The 21,591-nt window shown below is 42.7% G+C and overlaps 1 protein-coding gene and 2 non-coding genes across 3 annotated transcripts in view; 1 reads left to right on the top strand and 2 right to left on the bottom strand.

The window, feature by feature from the left end:
• LOC109901905 (protein O-linked-mannose beta-1,4-N-acetylglucosaminyltransferase 2) overlaps positions 1 to 12,818 on the bottom strand; it is a 30,897-nt gene extending 18,079 nt beyond the window's left edge. Inside the window, exon 1 of the mRNA XM_020497916.2 lies at positions 12,513 to 12,818. The gene's annotated coding sequence lies outside the window, so the exon portion shown is untranslated. The remainder of the gene's footprint in view (positions 1 to 12,512) is intronic.
• Positions 12,819 to 13,936: 1,118 nt separating this feature from the next.
• On the bottom strand, positions 13,937 to 14,009 carry trnat-ugu (transfer RNA threonine (anticodon UGU)). Its single transcript has one exon. It is a non-coding gene; the product is annotated as a tRNA-Thr (tRNA).
• Positions 14,010 to 20,889: 6,880 nt separating this feature from the next.
• On the top strand, positions 20,890 to 20,962 carry trnat-ugu (transfer RNA threonine (anticodon UGU)). The gene has a single exon. It is a non-coding gene; the product is annotated as a tRNA-Thr (tRNA).
• Positions 20,963 to 21,591: the final 629 nt, after the last annotated feature.

Below are 21,591 nucleotides of genomic sequence, written 5' to 3'. Positions count from 1 at the left end.
AACAGACAGGTAGGCTATATCTAATCTAGTTTATCTGACTAAATCAGGGGGTTTCAAAATGGGGGGGGAGGGTAAATATGGGTCTGGTAAATATGAGACATTTACCAGACCCATATGCAATTGCAAATTGTTTGCATAGGCAATTTACACAGAGCTCTGGCACACACACTTAGCCCACCACACATGCCACCAGGGGTCTTTTCACAGTCCCCAAATTCAAGAAAGCGTACAGTATTATATAGAGCCCGTATTGCATGGAACTTCCTTCCATTTCAAATTGTTTAAATAAACAGCAAACCTGGTTTCAAAAAGCAGATAAAGCAACACCTTGCGGCACAATGCCTCTCCCCTATTTGACCTAGATAGTTTGTGTGTATGCATTGATATGTAGGCTACGTGTGCCTTCTAAAAAAAAATGATGTAGTTCTGTCCTTGTTTATTGATGTTCTGTATTATGTCATTCTGTATTGTTTCATGTTTTGTGTGGACCCCAGGAAGAGTAGCTGCTGCTTTTGCACCAGCTAATGGGGATCCTAATAAAATACCAAAATACTACATTTACTTTTCCTCAGCCAACAAGACAAGTAACAAACAGCAAAATCACTAGCCTATGTCAATCTACTATGCCCCATAGTAGGACAGTTGACCTATTCTATTGGTCAGCTTGTTGAGAAAGAAATAGCCTAATAGCGTGAATGTTTGTTCCATAATGCAATTAGCAGTAAAACCTGTCAAAACCTGGCTAGGATACTTTGAAGCAAGGTAAGACCTGCACGTCATAATATGTATTAAAACTTTCAGGTTTCAAACAATTAAGTATATATGTTTTCAAAATGCATACGGTCTTCAGCTCATTGCAAAGTGGTGTGTGACACACTGATGAAGCCTGCCTTCCGTTGCCTAAGCATTTGCTGTTTGAGATGCTGTAGCAGAAGCTCTCGCGCTGTTTGACAGATTTTCCGCTCAAAGGCTCTGTATATGTATGCTGTACGAGTGTGATAAGATACATAACGAATATACTGTACACACGCCAATTTAATTACACTAAATTATGCAGAATAACAGACTGATAAGCATGACCAGTCAAATGTACACTGAACAAAAATATAAAATGCAACATGTAAAGTGTTGGTCCCATGTTTCCTGAGCTGAAATAAAAAAATCCCCAAAATCTTCCATAAGCACAAAAAGCTCATTTCTCTCAAAGTTTGTTCACATTTGTTTTATTTTTTTAAATATTTTTTTATTTCACCTTTATTTAACCAGGTAGGCTAGTTGAGAACAAGTTCTAATTTACAACTGAGACCTGGCCAAGATAAAGCATAGCAGTGTGAACAGACAACAACAGAGTTACACATGGAGTAAACAATAAACAAGTCAATAACACAGTAGGAAAAAAAAGTCTATATACATTGTGTGCAAAAGGCATGAGGAGGTAGGCGAATAATTACAATTTGCAGATTAACAATGGAGTGATAAATTATCAGATGGTCATGTGCAGGTAGAGATACTGGTGTGCAAAAGAGCAGAAAAGTAAATAAATAAAAACAGTATGGGGATGAGGTAGGTAAATTGGGTGGGCTATTTACCGATGGACTATGTACAGCTGCAGCAATCAGTTAGCTGCTCAAATAGCAGATGCTTAAAGCTGGTGAGGGAGATAAAAGTCTCCAACTTCAGCGATTTTTGCAATTTGTTCCAGTCACAGGCAGCAGAGAACTGAAAGGAAGGGCGGCCAAATTAGGTGTTGGCTTTAGGGATGATCAGTGAGATACACCTGCTGGAGCGCGTGCTACGGGTGGGTGTTGCCATCGTGACCAGTGAACTGAGATAAGGCGGTGCTTTACCTAGCATGGACTTGTAGATGATGTGGAGCCAGTGGGTCAGGCGAGTCAGTATGTTGGCAGCAGCCACTCAATGTTAGTGATGGCTGTGTAACAGTATGATGCCCTTGCGATAGAAGCGGTTTTTCAGTCTCTCGGTCCCAGCTTTGATGCACCTGTACTGACCTCGCCATCTGGATGATAGTGGGGTGAACAGGCGTGGTTGTTGTCCTTGATAATTTTTTGTCCTTTCTGTGACATCGGTGGTGTAGGTGTACTGGAGGGCAGGTCGTTTGCCCCCGGTGATGCGTTGTGCAGACTCACTACCCTCTGGAGAGCCTTACGGTTGTGGGCGGAGCTGTTGCCGTACCAGGCTATGATACAGCCCAACAGGATGCTCTCGATTGTGCATCTGTAAAAGTTTGTGAGTGTTTTTGGGGACAAGCCAAATTTCTTCAGCCTCCTGAGATTCAAGAGGTGCTGTTGCGCATTCTTCACCACGCTGTCTGTGTGGGTGGACCATTTCAGTTTGTCCGTGATGTGTAGGCCGAGGAACTTAACTTTCCACCTTCTCCACTACTGTCCCATTGATGTAAACATGGGGGGTGCTCCCTCTGCTGTTTCCTGAAGTCCACGATCATCTCCTTTGTTGACGTTGAATGTGAGGATATTTTCCTGACACCACACTCCGAGGGCCCTCACCTCCTCCCTGTAGGCCATCTCGTCATTGTTGGTAATCAAGCCTACCACTGTAGTGTCGTCTCAGTTGGATGCGTGCATGGCCACGCAGTCATGGGTGAACAGGGAGTACAGGAGAGGGCTGAGAACGCACCCTTGTGGGGCCCCAGTGTTGAGGACCAGCGGGGTGGAGACGTTTCCTTCCCTCACCACCTGGGGGCGGGCCGTCAGAAAGTCCAGGACCCAGTAGCACAGGACGGGGTCGAGACCCAGGGTCTCGAGCTGAATGACACCTGAAAATAGCTGTGCTGCAACACTCCCCATCCAACCTGAGAGACATTGAGAGGATCTGCAGAGAAAAATGGGGAAACTCCAAAATAAATAAAATCCAATTTTATTTGTCACATGCGCTGAATACAACAGGTGTTGACCTTAGTGAAATGCTTACTTACAAGCCCTTAACCAACAAGCAGTTTTAATAAACCCCCCCCCCCCAAAAAAAATGTAAAAAATATAATAATAACAAAAAATGTAAGAGTAGCAGTAAATAACAATAGCAGGGCTATACACGGGGGTACCGGGACAGAGTCAATTTGTCAATAAGCAGGGCACTGGTGATGTACTGGGCCATATGCACTACCCTCTGTAGTGCTTTGCGGTCAGAGGCCGAGCAGTTGCCATACCAAGCAGTGATGCAACCAGTTGCTCTCGATGGTGCAGCTGTAAAACCTTTTGAGGATCTGAGGACCCATGCCAAATCTTTTCAGTTTCATGAGGGGGAATAGGTTTTGTCGTGCCCTCTTCACGACGGTCTTGGTGTGCTTGGACCATGTTAGTTTGTTGCTTCACTACAGCCCCATCGATGAGAATAGGGGCATGCGTGGTCCTCCATTTCCTGTAGTCCACAATCATCTCCTTTGTCTTGATCACGTTGAGGAAGAGGTTGTTGTCCTTGCACCACACAGTCAGTTCTCTGACCTCGTCCCTATAGGCTGTCTCATCGTTGTCGGTGATCAGGCCTACCACTGTTGTGTCATCAGCAAACTTAACTTCTCTAGGATAGGGGGCTGCATTTGGAATTTTGGATGAAAAGCATGCCCAAATTCAACTGCCTGCAACTCATCCCCAGACGATACGATATGCATATTATTAGTAGATTTGGATAAAAAAATAAACTGTTCGAATCATGTCTGAGTATAACTGAACTTATGTAGCAGGCGAAACCCCGAGAACAAACCATTCCGATTTTTTTTTTGTTGGGGGGGGGGGTCACTCTCTTTTCAATGGGTTTTCATTGGGAATCCAGATTTCTAAGGGACTTGCTTGCAGTTCCTACCGCTTCCACTGGATGTCACCAGTCTTTAAAAATTGGTTGAGGTTATTCCATTGTGTAATGATGAAGTACGGCCATCTTGAACGAGGGTCACTTTATGTGCACTGTTTGATAGAGGCGCATGACCAGAAAGCTAGCGTCAGTTTGTTTTCTTCCTGTATTGAACACAGATCATCCCGTCTTCAATTTTATCGATTATTTACTTTAACAAATACCTAAAGTTGTATTAGAAAAGTAGTTTTAAATGTTTTGAGATATTTTGTAGTCACGTTGCGCAAGTTGGAACCGGTGTTTTTCTGGATCAAGCGCGGCGAATTAATGGACATTTTGGATATATATGGAAGGAATTAATCGAACAAAAAGGACCATTTGTGATGTTTATGGGACATATTGGAGTGCCAACAGAAGAAGCTCGTCAAAGGTAAGGCATGATTTATATTGTTATTTCTGCTTTTTGTGTCGGGCCTGCAGGGTTGAAATATGTTCTCTCTTTTGTTTACGGAGGTGCTATCCTCAAAGAATAGCATCGTTTGCTTTCGCCGAAAAGCCTTTTTGAAATCTGACATGTTGGCTGGATTCACAACACACGTAGCTTTAATTTGGTATCTTACATGTGTGATTTCATGAAAGTTTGATTTTTATAGGAATTTATTTGAATTTGGCCCTCTGCATTTTCTCTGGCTTTTGGCCAAGTGGGACGCTACCATCCCACATATCCCAGGGAGGTTAATGGATGGTGTTGGAGTCGTGCCTGGCAGTGCAGTCATGAGTGAACAGGGAGTACAGGAGGGGGCTAAGCACGCACCCCTGAGGGGCCCCCACATTGAGGAAAATAGTACAAATAATACTACCTTGAATGAGTGTGTGATATTTATACACACACACACTTTATTTTTTATAATACCATCTTTGAGAACTAACAATAACAAAAGCTATACAGCCAAGGAGAAAAGAAACTGGGCATTCTGGGCACATGCCCATTGATTTACTGCAGAGGAACACAGCAGTTGCCATTGCAAAATACATAGAATTGCAGGAAATTAGCTTTACATCTGCAAAATTGTCTCAGCTCCATGCAAAACGGTGTAGAATGTCTGGAAATTAGCTTCAAAACTTCAAAATGTTCTCAGCTCAATGGAAACGTGTAGAATTGCAGAAAATGTGCCTTACAACAGCAAAATTCTCTACACCGCCAAGATACCTTTCGAGCTAATAGACTATGTTAGCTTACAGTTCCTCTTCCAGTGAACTGTGGGGATGTCAAAACAACTGTCTACCAAATCTCTTCACTTTTAAAATGTTGATTACTTCTACTTGCCATTATCATTCACTGGGACCCCCTGGCCGGGGGTCTCTGGGCAAGAAAAGTTTGAAAACCCCTAGACTAAATAATTAAAAAAATATATAGTATAGAACTACACTTCTACTAAACAAATGATTAGGCCTAAATAGACATTGACAGCCCAGATTGTTTGAAAACTGATGTCCTCACATAGCAATAGAAGTTAGGCTATGGGGAATAACACAATCTGAATGAAGAGTAAATAGAGCGCTTTTTCCTTGACATTTTCTGTGTGAGGAAGTAAATGTTGCCTTAAGAGTAACATGATCCAATTGGAGAAAGGTCAGCATAGTTCCCATCATAATCATATGCATGCATGAGCTCGGGCTACAACTGGGAATGCTTCACATTTATATTATATTTCTGTCTGGCTTAATGTTACCGCTCCAGCTCCACTTCATCAGTATTCAGTCTCCCTAGAGCTCCCACCCACCCACCACGCTTCTCAGTCAACCACCTCGCCCACATCCGCTTTCCCCTAATCGTCCCAAAATCTTTGTTATACTGAATGCTGCTTATAAATAATGAAACAGGCATTAAGAAAAGTAAATAGTCCCTTAGAAGGCAGCAGGCAGGCGATACAGTAAGTAAATATGCCGTGCGTAGAAAAACTGTTAAACCAGCCAGACTGGACAACACATTTCTAGCCTGATGTTTCACCTGACTTCTCTCTATGCTTTTACAATACAAATGGCTTTCTACTTTTGTCTCTCTGAGAAGAGAAAAAGCCTGGAGTAGTTCTGTCATTTTGAGATGTCCCTGGGTGACCTAGTAATGCCTAGGGTGTTTCTCAATTGTCCTCCTGATTCCTCACATCCTCTCTCTTCACATCCTCAAAATGCACAGAAGAGCCTAGGTTCCTTTGTCTAATCTTCTCCTCCAATGCATTTTGAGGAGGCAAAGAGAGAGGATGCGAGGAATCAAGGAAAGACAATTGAAAAAGAGCCCTCGTTTCACAGAAGCTGAAAAGGTCTTTGAAATAGTAAAGACAATTCAGCATCTGGGCAATTCCACAGTCGAGCTCAGCAGAGTACAGCACAGCAGAGTGCATTCGAGTACAGTGCTCTAGTGTATTTAACTTGTGTGCTCTACTGAACTATACTCTAGGTATTTACTGAACAGTACTGCCCTGTGCTATACTTTTCTGTACTCTACTTTGCTGTCCAAACGTGTGAACCCAACTGTGTTTTGTGACTATTATGATTTCCCTCATTGTAGCCAATAAACTGCAGAAATACAGTTAGCGAACAAGTTATCGTCACAATAATTAATAAACAAAATTGATATCAATAAAACACTGACTAATTAATAGATCTACCTTTATTTGTTACTTCTGAACGTTCATTATCCTCCCATCCTAATGAGGGAGAGCAATTAGAAAATATCTTAAAGATATGTGGGTTTTTGCTAACAGAATATTAAGGCACAAGGCAATTGTTCAACAACGTACAGAAGGCAGACAAATATATCCAAAACTAAATATAAAGTGTTGATATTTGTTGGCAAGGGGTCTTTTACTTCAATATGAGTGTTATGCATTTCTAATACCTTTAAACTATTTCTGGTAGATGTCTTCTTTCTTTTTTCAATACCCCTTTTCCATCTTTGCTTATTCCTACATTTTAAGATGGAAAATTATAAAAACAATTATATATCCCTTAATAAAAAAAGACTAATCTTAAATTTGACATGCTCCTATGAACTTCACATGTTGGTGCTCATGGGTTCTTTTAGATGGAAATCACTATATCCTTTTCACATAGTCACCATTCTCTTTCATCTATACATGATCACACCTCTGACATTTGTAGTGATGGGAGCAGGAGACAGTAGTGTTTCCAAACTGCTCCTATATGGGTTTGGTTACAAAAGGGTGAGCAGTAGCAGCAGTAACCAAGGCGAATGTTATTAAGCCTCTCTCTGATGACATCAAAGCTGTAGCAACTGAGCTAAGGCCGAGAGTGCCAGGTCTCTTCTATCAGGACTTGGCTGACAGGCCTTGCACGGCTCCCTAGTGTTTTTTGTATTGCCGTTTGCCGTGGAGACGATAAGCACCCTGATGATGGGGATGGGAGAAGTAGCGTAGAGCGGAGCAGCTTGGAGATTCTAATGCATTTTAATAAGGCTCCCGCTCCATGATAGGCAAACAGCGCTGTTAGTATCTTACTCTGGCATTTCTCCTCACTTCCTGTCGCTGGCTTGTCCCTTCAGGATCACCTTGGAGATTCCCTCCCTGCTCTGTATCCTCATCCTTTTGAAGGACAACTTGTTCACCTCTCCATTCTCACAAAGAACCACTTAATAGGCCTCTCTTCTCAGCTGCTTTATTGCCTGTGTCCTCCAGGCTTGTCATTTTTATTCCTGGCCCAATTGTGGCATGTCAGGTTGGATCAAGCCTCCTAGTGCTCATGTTAGCTAGAGCTACAGCCCAATGCACAACAGTGGCTGTACCATACTCTCCCTCTCTTTCTCACTGCTGGGGACACACTGTCAGCCTGCCACAACAACCCAGATACAGTTAAAGCCACTGTAGTCTGTAAGGTTTCCAATCATTCTAAAATAAACCAGTTAATAGCCTAGATTATTCTCCTTAAAAAAAATCTTCCAGTTTCCTTAAAGTTAACAGTACTTCGTTTATTTTAGAGGTCAACCGATTAATCGACATGGCCGATTAATTAGGGCCGATTTCAAGTTATAACAATCGGTAAATCTGCATTTTTGGACGCCGATTATGGCCGATTACATTGCATTCCACGAGAAAGCTGCGTGGCTGGCTGACCACCTGTTACGCGAGTGCAGCAAGGAGCCAAGGTAAGTTGCTAGCTAGCATTAAGCTTAACTTCTAAAAAAACAATCAATCTTCACATAATCACTAGCTAACTAACACATGGTTGATAATATTACTAGGTTAACTAGCTTGTCCTGCGTTGCATATAATCAATGCGATGCCTGTTAAGTTATCGAATCTCAGCCTACTTCGCCAAACGGGTGATGATTTAACAAAAGCACAATCTTTGCACGAATGTACCTAACCATAAACATCAATGCATATTTGGTTAAAATAAATTAATGTTAACAGGCAATATTAACTAGGGAAATTGTGTCACTTCTCTTGCGTTCATTGCACACAGGTTCATGGTATATGCAACAGTTTGGGCCGCCTAGTTCGTTGGGAACTAATTTGCCAGAATTTTACATAATTATGACATAACATTGAAGGTTGTGCAATGTAACAGCAATATTTAGATTTAGGGTTACCACCCGTTCGATAAAATACGGCACGGTTCCGTATTTCACTGAAAGAATAAATGTTTTGTTTTCAAAATTATAGTTTCCGGAGTTGACCATATTAATGACCAAAGGCTCGTATTTCTGTGTTTATTATATTATAATTAAGTCTATGATTTGATATTTGATAGAGCAGTCTGACTGAGTGGTGGTAGACAGCAGCAGGCTCGTAAGCATTCATTCAAACTTTACTGCGTTTGCCAGCAACTCTTAGCAATGCTTGAAGCACAGCGCTGTTAATGACTTCAAGCCTATCAACTCCTGAGATTAGGCTGGCAATACTAAAGTGCCTATTAGAACATCCAATATTCAAAGGTATATGAAATACAAATGGTATAGAGAGAAATAGTCGACGCATCATAATTCCTATAATAACTACAACCTAAAACTTCTTAACTGGGAATATTGAACCAACCGCTTTCATTTGTTCTGAGCAAGGAACTTAAATGTTAGCCTTATTTACATGGCACATATTGCACTTTTACTTTCTTCTCCAAAACGTGTTTTTGCATTATTTAAACCAAATTGAGCATGTTTCATTATTTATTTGAGACTAAATAGATTTTTATTTGTGTATTATATTAAGTTTTTTTTTTAAAGTGTCATTTTTTATATATATATATAGAAATTCAAAACAAATCAGCCGATTAATCACTACCAGCATGTTTTGGTCCTCCAATAATCAGTATCGGCGTTGAAAAATCACGATCGGTCGACCTCTAGATTGTTTCCAGTCGTTGCCCCAGGTGCCCATGAGAAATGGGTGCTGATGCATCTATTCTGCAGGGGGTGAGGAGAAATGTCAGACACAAGGGAGGACAGATCATCCTATGGAAACATTGCAGCATAGCACAGAATTCAGCCACATGACAGACTCCTAAAAGGCCAGAAAATGCAATAGTATGAAATAGTCCAGATGAAAATAAATCTATTTTATTTTTACCTTTATTGAACTAGGCAAGTCAGATAAGAACAAATTCTTATTTTCAATGACGGCCTAGGAACAGTGGGTTAACTGCCTTGTTCAGGGGCAGAACGACAGATTTTTACCTTGTCAGCTCAGGGATTCGATCTTTCAACCTCCCGGTTACTAGTCCAACACTAACCACTAGGCTACATGTCGCCCCAATTATAGGTCTAAGAAGCATTGTGTGCATTACACAGATCTTCCTAAAAAGCAGAAACTGAGTATTGTCAATAACACACCAATGAATTAGCTGATATACACACACAGTGGGGAGAACAAGTATTTGATACACTGCCGATTTTGCAGGTTTTCCTACTAACAAAGCATGTAGAGGTCTGTAATTTTTATCGTAGGTACACTTCAACTGTGAGAGACACAATCTAAAACAAAAATCCAGAAAATCACATTGTATGATTTTTAAGTAATTAATTTGCATTTTATTACATGACATAAGTATTTGATCACCTACCAACCAGTAAGAATTCCGGCTATCACAGACCTGTTAGTTTTTCTTTAAGAAGCCCCCTGTTCTCCACTCATTACCTGTATTAACTGCACCTGTTTGAACTCGTTACCTGTATAAAAGACACCTGTCCACACACTCAATCAAAACAGACTCCAACCTCTCCACAATGGCCAAGACAAGAGAGCTGTGTAAGGACAACAGGGATAAAATTGTAGACCTGCACAAGGCTGAGATGGGCTACAGGACAATAGGCAAGCAGCTTGGTGAGAAGGCAACAACTGTTGGTGCAATTATTAGAAAATGGAAGAAGTTCAAGATGACGGTCAATCACCCTCGGTCTGGGACTCCATGCAAGATCTCACCTCGTGGGGCATCAATGATCATGAGGAATGTGAGGGATCAGCCCAGAACTACACGGCAGGACCTGGTCAATGACCTGAAGAGAGCTGGGACCACAGTCTCAAAGAAAACCATTGGTAACACACTACGCCGTCACGGATTAAAATCCTAAAGCGCACGCAAGGTCCCCCTGCTCAAGCCAGCGCATGTCCAGGCCCGTCTGAAGTTTGCCAATGACCATCTGGATGATCCAGAGGAGGAAAGGGAGAAGGTCATGTGGTCTGATGAGACAAAAATAGAGCTTTTTGGTCTAAACTCCACTCGCCGTGTTTGGAGGAAGAAGAAGGATGAGTACAACTCCAAGAACACATCCCAACTGTGAAGCATGGAGGTGAAAACATCATTCTTTGGGGATGTATTTTCTGCAAAGGGGACAGGACGACTACACCGTATTGAGGGGAGGATGGATGGGGCCATGTATCGTGAGATCTTGGCCAACAACATCCTTCCCTCAGTAAGAGCATTGAAGATGGGTTGTGGCTGGGTCTTCCAGCATGACAACGACCCGAAACACACAGCCAGGGCAACTAAGGAGTGGCTCCGTAAGAAGCATCTCAAGGTCCTGGAGTGGCCTAGCCAGTCTCCAGACCTGAACCCAATAGAAAATCTTTGGAGGGAGCTGAAAGTCCGTATTGCCCAGCGACAGCCCCGAAACCTGAAGGATCTGGAGAAGGTCTGTATGGCGGAGTGGGCCAAAATCCCTGCTGCAGTGTGTGCAAACCTGGTCAAGAACTACAGGAAAAGTATGATCTCTGTAATTGCAAACAAAGGTTTCTGTACCAAATTAAGTTCTGCTTTTCTGATGTATCAAATACTTATGTCATGCATTAAAATAAATTAATTACTTAAATCATACAGTAATTTTCTGGATTTTTGTTTTAGATTCAGTCTCTCACAGTTGAAGTGTACCTATGATAAAAATGACAGATCTCTACATGCTTTGTAAGTAGGAAACACTGCCGATTTTGCAGGTTATCAAATACTTGTTCTCCCCACTATACATGCATACATTACACACACACACACCTCTCATCAACTCCCCCAGACATCCACTTCATCTACCTCAACTACAGGCTGCCAGCTGAGCTCTCATTCATTATAGATGACCTTCCTAACGGAAGTGCCAAGTCAATGAAAATTAGGCATTCATATTTAGGACAGGTTGGCTGTTTGACACTACCATGCTCCCCCACTACATCATGATATGTAGGCTATAGCAGCACCCACTCATCTGAGACCAAGAGCAACTGGTGAAAGAGGTCCATATTGCAGAAGAAGTCATGATAGCCTACTTAAAAAAAAAAAAAGAATCATTCATATTGTTGGCTAGGCCTATTTGTGGAACTATCATGTGTATTCAAAAGGGGGATTCAAGTGGGTCTGGGCAGGTGTGATGTTTGTTGGATGTAGTCCTGTGTATGGGTTGTATTGTTTATAAGAGATCAAATAAAATCTCATGTAAATAAAGGTAGATTCAAAAATTAGGAAACCCTTGAGTTATAATGCTGGTTTTCAATTTTAGTTGGTGGGATTTTCATAAAAGTCATCCTCAGTCAACATGGATTTAGGTAATTGTTGAAAATCTAAGGGATTAATTACTTGGTTTGTGATTGTCCTAGTCTAGCTAAATCTCTCCAGGATGATTGATTTGAAGGAAAAACATTCAATCCCAGACAATACTACCTGACCAAACTGTGTTAGAAGTTACCATTTAAGTCATCCTGAATTGAGATGAACACACAACCCTAGTAATGACAGATTTAAAGCAAGGACAAATTAGTGTTTACTACTTCAGTCTTGTTTAGGCCTAGACAAAACTGTGTTCATGAACAATCGCGATTGATAAAAATGTCGGGGTTCAGATTACCATAGTTATGATTGAACAAGTATAGCCTAGCCATTGTAGGAATAAACTTGATTGATATTCATAAAGACTCCATGAGCTACTTAGATACAACAGGTCCTGTTCATATTTGAAGCCATAACGTAATTTGTCCAGGCAAACTGTTAACGTTACACTCTTGCATTAAAATAAATTATGTGTCATGCCCATGAGCAGAATGCATGGGTAGCGTCAAGATACAGTAGCGTCAAGATAATTCGCCAAGAGACACAGTGCTTTTGAATTAGAAACTTTGTCCTGAAACTAAAAGTTTTCAAACAGCACATTGAAAACATGACATGCACCGACAATAAAACGTCTTTATTATTCTTACCGGGGAGTTTCGATAAAACGGAAAGGTATTTTCTTTTCTTCACTGCAGCTGAAACGTTTCAGCTAAGGCAGCATTACAAGCCCCAGAGCATACTCTCCGCAGAAACCTTCCAGAGGATTGACGTGATAGAATGAACCTCCTTAACGATATGCCTCAATGTAGGTGCAACTGTACGAAATACCAACGCATTCATTCAAGTTTAAAGTTACACAGTATTTTTTTATGTTAGCTGTCAAAAAGGCGATTTCGATTCAACTTGCTATCTTGTCTCCACCCACTGCAAAGTCAAATCCCATATCCAAACCTCGCGAGATGTTATCGGCGTTTTCTCCACACTCCCTGATGATGTGACCATAACGATAACATAAGAGGATATAAAATGAGGTCCCAGAATTTGTACAACGATTATAATTTATGGCGACAAAAGTATGTAAAATGAATCATTCTCTCTTGTATTATGTTTATCTTGCATAGACCACTAGTTACAATTCACTCACATGCGAACTACTTTGTTTTTCAGGACAAGCTATATACACATATCACAAATTGCATGTAAAATGTTTATATAAGAAAACATTTGCACATACTGCATTTCTCCTCACAACTCCATATTACCTTTGGCATTTCATTAATCCTAGCTTGCACCCTTCTGACAGGGGGTTAGGGGACATTACTTTTGCATTAATCATGCTCAATCTCTAAATAAATGGAATCTACGGATTTCACATGACTGGGAATACAGATATGCATCTGTTGGTCACAGACACCTTAATTTTTTTTTTTTAAAGAGCACGCTTTTCCAGGCGTGCCAGTGGCCATCAACGGTGAGCATTTGCCCAATGAAGTTGGTTACAATAGCGAACTGCAGTCAGGTCAAGACCCAGGTGAGGATGATGAGCATGCAGATGAGCTTCCCTGAGATGGTTTCTGACAGTTTATGTAGAAATTATTTGCCTCTGCAAACCCACATTTTCATCAGCTGTCCGGGTGGCTGGTCTTAGACGATCCCACAGGTGAAGAAGCCAGATGTGGAGGTCCTGGGCTGGAGTGGTTACACATGGTCTGCGTTTGTGAGGCCGGTTGGACGTACTGACGAGGGGAGAGTGAAACAAATGCTCAAGTAGGACTGCTTTCCTACTGCCATATACAATAATACATTGATCTCTGCCAGAAAAAGATCAATGGAAATAAAATGCAGAAACAAAACAAATCTGTAGTGGTGACATGATGAAATACAACAACATACACAGTTTTCACACATTCATCTCATATGTCAAAATTGATTGCATTGGTCTCTCAGGTAGTCATTTCTGTTCTGTTGACACGAGTCATAAGCTACTAAAACAACATAATTATGGGGAGCAGAAATTGAACACAAATCGGGATTGTACTGACCTGGATTAAAACATGTGACCCTTTAGTCAAGGCCCCAGCGAGAATTGAACTCGCGACCCCTGGTTTACAAGACCAGTGCTCTAACCACTGAGCTATGGAGCCTTACCTACTCACACCTCGAGACAACAGGCCATTTACATATTACAACGGATCTTGCCAATTCACAGACAGAAGGCCGCACCTCATGCCACTCACTCCACCACACAGCTGTTAGTGCAGTCTCGCCCAACCAGCTAAACAGGTTGTTAGCCTATGAAGCAAAGTCAACTACTCCAGGCTTGAGTGTCTGCTGCTTTTCAGTCTTTCTGTTACATCATGATCTACATGAGATTTAGACCAGAAAAACATAATACACATTTTTACATGCCAATTGGACCTGTGCAATAAAACACACACACACACACACACACACACACACACACACACACACACACACACACACACACACACACACACACACACACACACACACACACACACACACACACACACTACTAGAGAGCAGCAACAGACCATAAAATGCTTTGCCATTGCCAGAGAACGGCCTTCAAATGATTACTGCATTTTATTGTCTGTTGCTGCGCTCTAGTGGCGTGTCCTAGCAGTGCCACAGAGAGTGTTTATTAGTCACATGCGCAGGGTTGCAGATGTTAATGCAGGGTACAGTGAATATCTATAACTTCTACAGTGCAGGTCAAAGGGAAGTGAATGAAACAATAGCAACATAATAATAATGACATGTTTACAACTAACATGATAAATGTCCATTGGGTGGGGGCAGGTTAAATGTCAGATGAGGTGGTGGTGGTGGTGGGGGGGGGGGGGGGGGGGGGGGGGATCAGGATCAGCGCAATCAGGACTATTGGACTTGGAAGGAGATACTGGATGGAGAAGGACCCTGGACGCAGCCGGGGGAATATCGCCGCCCCAAGGCAGAGCTGGAGGCAGCCAAAGCGGAGAGGCGGCGGTATGAAGAGGCAGCACGGATGGAATCCCGAGAGGCAGCCCCAAAAATGTATTGGGGGAGGCCACCAGTACCACCTGGCCACCAGTGCGTCTCGGAAGTCCAGTACGCCTTGTTTATCCTCCCCGCACTTGCCCCCGCACTGGGCCGAGGTGCGTGTCCTCGGCCCAGTACCACCAATACCCGCACCACGCACCAGGCCTATAGTGCGCCTCACCAGTCCAGAGCGTCCGGCAACAGTGCCCAGTCCAGAGCCTACGACGGGCCGCAGACCGGAACCTCCTACGACGGGCCACAGACCGGAACCTACCACGACGGGCCGCAGACCGGAACCTCCCACGACGGGCCGCAGACCGGAACCTCCCACGACGGGCCGCAGACCGGAACCTCCCACGACGGGCCGCAGACCGGAACCTCCCACGACGGGCCGCAGACCGGAACCTCCCACGACGGGTCGCAGTCCGGAACCTACCACGACAGGTCGCAGTCCGGATCCGCCAGAGTCTCCCCTCCAGTCCGGATCCGCCAGAGTCTCCCCTCCAGTCCGGATCCGCCAGAGTCTCCCCTCCAGTCCGGATCAGCCAGAGTCTCCCATCCAGTCTGGATCCGCCAGAGTCTCCCCTCCAGTCCGGATCCGCCAGAGTCTCCCCTCCAGTCCGGATCCGCCAGAGTCTCCCCTCCAGTCCGGATCCGCCAGTCTCCCCTCCAGTCCGGATCCGCCACTCACTCCAGACTCGACCATCAGTCCAGTGGCGTCCTCTAGGCCGTGGTCGGCGGTGAGGGTTCCCACTCCAGAGACATTAAGTAAGGGTGAAGTGGAGCCAGAACCACCACCTCGGATTTATGCCCACCCAGACCCTCCTATATAGTGTTAGGTGTGGGTCCGGGAGTCTGCACCTTCGGGGGGGTACTGTCACACCCTGACCTTAGTATTCTTTGTTGTCTTTGTTATTTTAGTTAGGTCAGGGTGTGACATGGGTGATGTATGTGTTTTCCCCTTATCTATGGGTTTTGTATGTTTATGGGGGTGTTTCCTATCTAGGGCTTTTTGTAAGTCTATGGTTGCCTAGATTGGTTCTCAATTAGAGGCAGCTGTCTATCGTTGTCTCTGATTGGGAACCATATTTAGGCAGCCATATTCTTTGGATATTTTGTGGGTGATTGTTCCTGTTCCAGTGTTCCAGTTACGGGACTGTTTCGTCTTCGGTCCTTTTGTCGGGTTTTTGTTCGGTGTTTAAGTATTCCCATTAAATATGGATTATCATCACGCTGCATCTTGGTCCTCCTCTCTTTCACCCAAAGACAATCGTTACATTTGTATAAACTGGTCTGTCTCTCCGGCCTTTTCAATATTGAATTGCGATCTCCACCGTCTAATAAAGTGAATGTGTCGGAACGAGACAGATAGCAAATTGAGCTGGTTGTCATACAGTAGCAACATACAAAACTTTTTTTCAGTTGGCTGGTTAAATCAATACTTTGTTGCCAAAACTAAAATGGATGAGTGGAACATTTTTGGGTGGCATGACTATGGAATAATTGGGAAAAAGAGATGGCAATAATACACAGGCATGCATATTTGGGGGATACTGAATTGAATGACCTAGAGAAAAGCCACAACAGGGAAAAAACCCAGTTAAGAATACAAACTGGGCTGTGCGTTGCTTCGAGGGCTGGCTAGCAGAGAAGAAAAAAGTTGTTGACTTCAAAACTGTCACTAAGGAAGAGTTTACCATTGTTCTCTGACAGTTTTATGGAAATGTACAAAATGGGAAGGGGAGGAGTACAGCATAAGTAGCTACCTGGCACTCCGGAGTGGGCTCAATGGGGTTCTAAATGACCCAACCACCAGTCGCAGCTAGTGCCACTGAGGACACTGAATTTACCACCTCGAATCATGCATTTCTGGCCAACATCAAACAACTAAGGCAAGGCAAATATATCACAAACAGCCACCCTCCCATCACTGATAAGGACATGGCCCAGCTCCAAAACTTCCAGGCTCTGAATCCCGGTACACCAAGGGGTCTGGTCCAGAAAGTGTGACTCGACCTCCAGTTACATCTGGGTCAAAGACGAAAAGAGGGGAACAGACAACTAAAGCCCAACTCATTCCTCGTAAAAACAGACGAGAACAGTCTAAGGTATGTTGTTCATAGCCTGTTTGTTTTATTTCTAAGTTGCACTCGTAATAGGCTACTGGAATGCAATATAACAAAGCATTCTCTCTCTCAGATACGCCACTCTCGCATATAAACGAGGCCACAAAGAATCATCTGGACCCAATGGAGAGGGGCAGGGAGTCAAGTTCGAGCAGCCAGGGAACCCACTATGCCCAGTGGCATGACTGGAAAAATATCTACTGAAATGCATGGAGAACAGCCTTGCATTTTATCTCCACCCCAAGGAGGGGAGTGTATCGGGGACTCGATCTGGTACACGTCAGGGCCGATGGGCGTGAACTATCTGGCAGCACTTCTACCCAATATTTGCAGGGCAGCGGGAACAACTACATACACAAATCACAGCATCAGGACCACGACAGTCCAGAAACTGGCCAATGCTGGTTTAGATGCGACGGAGATTATATCAGTGAGTGGGCGTCGGTACAGAACAAAATGACTGGGTCGCATCCATAGATACAGAACAAAAACAATGAATGACTGGGTCGCATCTCTAGCAACCCTAGATTTGTGTCGGGACTATATCTTGAGGAAGGATGAAATAGTACGAATAAATGAATCACAATATAGTTTTTAATTAAAATATGTCGATCATTATTTGAATATGTTGGTAACCCGTTGTATAAAAGTGATAATGTCCTCGAAGACAGTGTTCAGCAGATATATTGGGACGGTTTGCAGGCCCTAGTCGAACACCCATGCCAATATGTCCTCCAATCACCGGCTTCTCGGGCATTATCACTTAAATGTCCTACACAGTTTTAGTGTAATTTTCTGATTTCATGTCTATTGACTGTTTGGTGATGAACAAAACTGGAAATTGCTTCTCTGATTTTTTCAAGTAGCATCCCTGAGATGACTAATACAAGAAATGATGGATAGTGTAGCTCACACATGCATAATCTATGAGCAGAATTACTGCCTTACCTCAATTAGCCACAACATCCCTAGTTTGTTTTCTGGAAGCTGTGCCATTCCATTTTCCCTAGATTTCCCCCCATGTGGGCCAGCCCCCTATCAATTCATGTTCCAGTCAATGAGTTCAGCCCCTCGCTACTTGAGTGACAGCTAGCAAGAATCAGAGTAGAGCGAGAGAGAGCGCAATGACGTGGTGCACACATAAGCACATGTGTGATGTAGTACGCAATTGTCGGGGACAATTTTTGGCTCATGAGCGCTACTTTCAGAACTACTGGCTAAAAAGTATTCAAAAGTACCGGAAAATCCCTTTAAACTATATGTACAGTAGCACCAAATGTTCCAATACAATAACATTCTAAATGTTGATACTTTCGGTGCTTTTTAAAATACTAAATATCAATCTAGGTTACCAAACTCACACAGAAACAAGCCTTGGCAGGATAACGAATAGCTTTAACACGGGAATAGTGTAAAACACAAAAACAAGTTGAATCTTACATCTAATGAAGGAATGAATGAGTCATGGGGGTTCTGGTCCTCAAGGGACTCAAGGAGGGAGCTGTCGTTTTCCCCCGTGTTGTCACAATTAATTGTCATAAATGTATTACTCACGGCCTGTTTGCAATTATATGGTGTGGTTTAGTATGGGTATAAGTGATTTTCTGCCTACATTGGTCTGGGTTTAGTTCAGCTGTCCTGTTGCACTTACCCAACATGACCACTTGAGGGTACCAAACATCCACAGGAGTGCCTGCTTTCTCCACCACACACTGAATACAGAAAACACAATGTTTTAGGTCTGAAAAATACAATTCTACCTCTCAGGGGGAGAAAAGTTGGAAACGCTTCCGGTTATGCGTGTCATCCTTGCCCAATTGGAACAAGCTAGGCTCTTCATTGGCGGGTTTGTGCTTTCTTTCACTAAATTGGAACAAGCTGAAGCATCTGATTAGAGGAGAGGAGTAACAGAACAATGTGGACAATCGGAACAGAGTGGGCAGGGGTATATGTCAACAATGCACATTAAGTAGCCATGTGCTTTGAGCACCAGGTCAAAGAGTGATGACAGACACAGAAGCCCAGGCTAGGAGTTTTAATGATGAACCAGAGTATACACAGGGAAACAGGAGGAAAGAGAAAATTATTGCAATGTAAATCCAATAAACAATATACATTAAATAATAATGTCAAATCTCTATACACAAAATAACACACCATAATTCCTCTCATGGGAATTAACATTACAACACCAACTAGGCTAATCACATAATAGTAATACAAGGTAGGGAGAACTGGTGAAGTAATGTAAATACATTTAGCAAGATTCTAAATTAAAATCTAAGGCTTTTATACAAAATAAGTGCTAGAACACGTTGAATTTTAAAAAATCAACAATTTAAAAAATTCAACATATTCTACAATATTTGTAATCTATGTTGAACATTGGTTGACATCAATATTTTAAGTATGATTCTTCAATATTGACATATGAGAAACATGTCTCTAGACCAATTACTTTAACCAACTACTCAAAACTTTCTTCAAACAACAAGCACATTTCCCTCATATAACTCACCGGGTATCATCAAAGGCTGCAAAAAATATATTATAGGCTAACTTGCCTGCGCAGCAGCAGGCGTCACCCTATTCTATAGCTACAGTAGCTAGCGATCTACAAACGTTATTAAAGCTCTAAGATATTGCCCATTCTTCTCTGTCCAAGGCGGGCCTTGGAGGCAGGAAGGACTGCCGGGGCAAATCCTCCTCTTCGCAGTTTTTAAGTCAACAACTTTTTTATTCTCTGCTAGCCAGCCCTCGAAGCAACGCACAGCCCAGTTTGTATTCTTAACTGTGTTTTTTCCCCGTTGTGGCTTTTCTCTAGGTCATTCAATTCAGTATCCCCCAAATATGCATGCCTGTGTATTATTGCCATCTCTTTTTCCCCATTATTCCATAGTCATGCCGCACAAAAATGTTCCACTCATCCATTTTAGTTTTGGCAACAGAGTATCGATTTAACCAGCCAACTGAAAAAAAGTTGTGTATGTTGCTAAACCAGCTCAATGTGCTGTCTGTCTCGTTCCTACACATTCACTTTATATGAGACGGTGGAGATCGCAATTCCAGACCAGTTTATACAAATCTCTGCTGTTGAGAACTAAATGCTAGTCTAAAAGAAATCATCTGACATTTAACCTGCCCTCACCCAATGGACATTTATCATGTTAGTTGTAAACATGTAATTATTATTATGTTGCTATTGTTTCATTCACTTCCCTTTGACCTGCACTGTAAGAGTTATAGATATTCACTGTACCCTGCATTTACATCTGCAACCCTGCGCATGTGACTAATAAACACTCTCTGTGGCACTGCTAGGACACGCCACTAGAGCGCAGCAACAGACAATAAAATGCAGTGATCATTTGTAGGCTGTTCTCTGGCAATAGCAAAGCATTTTATGGTCTGTTGCTGCTCTCTAGTGGCAAGTCCTGGCAGTGCCACAGGTGTGTGTGTGTGTGTGTGTGTGTGTGTGTGTGTGTGTGTGTGTGTGTGTGTGTGTGTGTGTGTGTGTGTGTGTGTGTGTGTGTGTGTGTGTGTGTGTGTGTGTGTGTGTGTGTGTGTGTGTGTGTGTGTTTTATTGCACAGGTCCAATTGGCATGTAAAAATGTGTATTATGTTTTTCTGGTCTAAATCTCATGTAGATCATGATGTAACAGAAAGATTGAAAACCAGCAGACACCCAAGCCTGGAGTAGTTGACTTTGCTTCATATGCTAACAACCTGCTTAGCTGGTTAGGCCAGACTGCACTAACAGCTGTGTGGTGGCATGAGGTGTGGCCTTCTGTCTGTGAATTGGAAAGATCCGTTGTAATATGTAAATGGACTGTTGTCTCAAGGTGTGAGTAGGTAAGGCTCCATAGCTCAGTGGTTAGAGCACTGGTCTTGTAAACCAGGGGTCGCGAGTTCAATTCTCGCTGGGGCCTTGACTAAATTGTCACATGTTTTAATCCAGGTCAGTACAATCCCGATTTGTGTTCAATTCTGCTCCCCAGAATGATGTTGTTGTAGTAGCTTATGTCTCGTGTCAACAGAACAGAAATTACATTATCTATATTTATTTTTATAGCGAGTTACTGGGTTTTATGCCTTCAGTCATGGCTCCATAGCTCAGTGGTTAGAGCCCTGGTCTTGTAAACCAGGGGTTGTGAGTTCAGATCATGCTGGGGCCTTCCTTGAGGGGTCATATGTTTAAGCCCGGCTGATGTGTGCTCCAGTAGCACTACACACACTGCCTCTGTGACAACCTGTGTAGCCTAACATGCAGTCTTGTCTATACATTGCAGTAAAACAATGTGATTATTAGCAACATACAACTGTTCATTTTCCTCTCAATGATATGTGTATATATATATATTTTTTTTAAATTTAATGTACCTTTATTTAACTAGGCAAGTCAGTTAAGAAAAAATTCTTATTTTCAATGACGGCCTAGGAACAGTGGGTTAACTGCCTGTTCAGGGGCAGAACGACAGAATGTCACTACCTTGTCAGCTCAGGGGTTTGAACTTGCAACCTTCCGGTTACTAGACCGACGCTCTAACCACTGGGCTAC

The sequence above is a fragment of the Oncorhynchus kisutch genome, linkage group LG13, assembly GCF_002021735.2.
Source record: "Oncorhynchus kisutch isolate 150728-3 linkage group LG13, Okis_V2, whole genome shotgun sequence".
Taxonomy (NCBI): Eukaryota; Metazoa; Chordata; class Actinopteri; order Salmoniformes; family Salmonidae; genus Oncorhynchus; species Oncorhynchus kisutch.
Note: the sequence above shows the minus strand (reverse complement) of the source record. Positions and strands in the feature narration are given on the sequence as shown.